The sequence below is a fragment of the Charadrius vociferus genome, unplaced genomic scaffold (assembly GCF_000708025.1).
Source record: "Charadrius vociferus isolate BGI_N301 unplaced genomic scaffold, ASM70802v2 scaffold527, whole genome shotgun sequence".
In the NCBI taxonomy this organism is placed as follows: Eukaryota; Metazoa; Chordata; class Aves; order Charadriiformes; family Charadriidae; genus Charadrius; species Charadrius vociferus.
The window spans coordinates 417,513-420,404 of record NW_009649428.1 but is presented as its reverse complement, the minus strand read 5'-3'; positions in this window follow the sequence as shown (position 1 = coordinate 420,404).

Sequence of the window (2,892 nt, the reverse complement as noted above, 5' to 3'; positions counted from 1 at the left end):
AAGCATAATGCTCTCCCAGCCTGTGTGATTATTGTTAGTCACTTAACCTGAGAGATATCTAACACAGATGTGATACATCTCAAATACATAGGTGTTCATAGCTCTGAATGCAGAAGTAAGGTATTTCAGTTATGGAATGACATAGAATATCACTGCAAAGTGTCTCCATATACTTATTAAGTATAGTGCCTCAGGAGGCAGACCTGCAGTTTGAGTCAGTTCCCCATTTTTACCACTTCCACATTTGGCACTCTGAAAAGCTGGCTAACTAACTCCATAGTTCAGGCAGAGTCAGATCCAGCACGTCACATGTATGGGCACCCAAGGCAAGTAGGTGTAAGTGCAGACTTGATCTGATCAGGGGACTACAGAAAGTGAAAGTTACCACAGGGTGAGAGATGATATTCTACAAGAGAGCAAAGACTCTTTTTTTTTTTTTTTTTAAAATAAGTATCTAGTTTTTGGGTTCTTCTCCTCCCAGCACTGTAGTCTACAAATGGGAAACTCATTGGTTTTCTTGTTGCCTCTTGTTACCTACACGTTCTTAGTTATAAACAGTTTTTCCTATTTTGGCTTGTTTAAAAGTTAGACATAGAAACCTAGATTTAAGGGAAAATGGTCACCTCTGGAAGATGATTCATGTCAGCATTAAAGATACTGGAAAGGAATAAACATCTGGAAATGTTTTTCTACCTCAATTTACAATACAGTTACATTTAAATTCAGCTGAAGTTGAATCCATCTATCATTTAATAATTGTTACTGTTTGGGTTTTGTTTTTTTTTTTTTTTTAAATTGTGTTCTTAAGGCTTAATTTTGTTATTTTGTAAAAACTAGATGTAGTTATTCCGTTAAATAAATAAAATATGTGGGATGCCATCAACAAAGAAAAGTAGTCTGGCAAAAAGATAGCACCTTTTAAACCAAAAAAGAGCTATGGAAATACCCTCGTGTGAGCTATGGGAATAAGTTGATGTGTATTTTAACAGTACTAGAGTTAAATGGAAAGGAGTTTGGCTACATACGCAATGTCAAAGCCTGCTCATTTCTGCTTTTTTCTATGTATGTACAAGCATGATTTTGCACTGTCTTGTCCTGACTCCAAGAAATCCACACTAACTTATAGTTCTTGAAAAATGTACATTCACTGAGTCATTCTGTTTAGAAGTTGTGTACTCACCAAGGAAAGAATAGTTTCTTCTTTTTCTTAAGATGTCATTAAATACTTACTATTCATCCATCTTGTCTCTCTACAAATACATATTGGAAAGTCTTGAGTGAGTTTATTAGTACAAAACATAGCATAATAAGATAACAAATGTGCATGCATATATATACTCCAAAATTACCTATAAGTAAGAATAAAATAACAGTGGAATTCACCTACCTCCAACATGCCTATCTAGAAGAGTTTATAATTGAAATGCAGGTAAGTTGATTAAATATATCAACAGATATATTGATAGATAAGGAAATTAATTCATGATAGATATCTGAGTTTGAATCATGCAATACCTCCTTTCTGTCTTCCACTCTAGTTATAACACTACAATATTTAAAACTCTCTCCAGCTCTCCTTCTCCAAGCTATGTTACTATTCTCTATCCTTCCTCTCTGTTCATCTTTAAGCCAAAAATTTTACATAAAAATGTGCAGTTTACTACCAGGAATAAAGGTTTCTCCATGTTGCTCGTGGTCTGCTGAGAAGGAGGTCAACACACACCTCACATTATTTATCTCCTTTCATATTCTTAACTCAGCCTTAATTCTAGAACATAAATGTATTCTTACTGTCATGTGAAAGAAACTAAAAGTATTATGGCACAGGAAATAATAAACATTTTGCAAAAGATAGGATAATAGGTTGCTATTTTGTTTCTTCTGTACCCAGAGAGTTATGCCTTAACCAAGAGCGCCTTTTACATGCATTGACCTTGAGGAATGCTACATCCCCCCCTGCTTTCATGTGATGCCTAAGGAATAACTCCAGGGATGCTGTAAAAAGGAACTTTTTATTAACTCATACTGAACATACCCACTGATACTTCAGCTGAAATTAAAATAAGTTGTTGATTTAATCTCACTAAAGTTAAAACTAAATTATTTTATTTGCTACAAGTTTTGAGATAATCATGAAATTGAGAATTCATTTATGATTGATCTCTCATCTTAAGAGATGGGTTTTGTTCTCCTAATGTTAAGTAGCTTAATAACAGCAGCTGAGCTAGTTGGCTAATGTCCTTACATTAACAAAGAAGAGAAAAAGGCATTTGTGCAGAGTGATTTGCTGCCGTATCAGGGAACCATACCTTTTTTATTCATACTGAGTATAAAAGCAATTGGAATAGGTACCTGAGCCAGCTATCCAAATAAGAACAAGCAAGTCCTATGAGAAAGAACTGCAGTGAAATGAGGTGACATAGCCTTCTTCCTTTCTGTTCATCCTCCTCCTGTCTTTTATTAGAAGACTATTCCATTGAACTCTCTGGAGTGGTGTGTTTTCTGTCTTGCGGGACCAAGGAAGCTACTGCTAATCATTCAATCTTGTTGCAGAGGCTTTGTAACTGTATTCTAACAGACAACTGTGGGTTGAGGAAAGTTAAACTGAGTGAGCAAGTTGCTTACTTAGATGGAATAACTTTCTGGATAAATAGTATTAATTGTTGAGCACTTTTTTTTCCTCAGGTTCAGCACCCATTCCACAAGGATTCATCTCACTTGATTATAGGCATCAAACAATGAGCTGAATAAGATTAGATTTGTTATCTGTTCCCTCTCATTGGTCAGAAAAGAGAGTAAAGCACCTTAAAAGATTAAACAACCTGTGTCACTATATTTGTATCACTACACATTTGTCCCTTAACATGCCTTTCCCTAGGAAATTATTTTGAC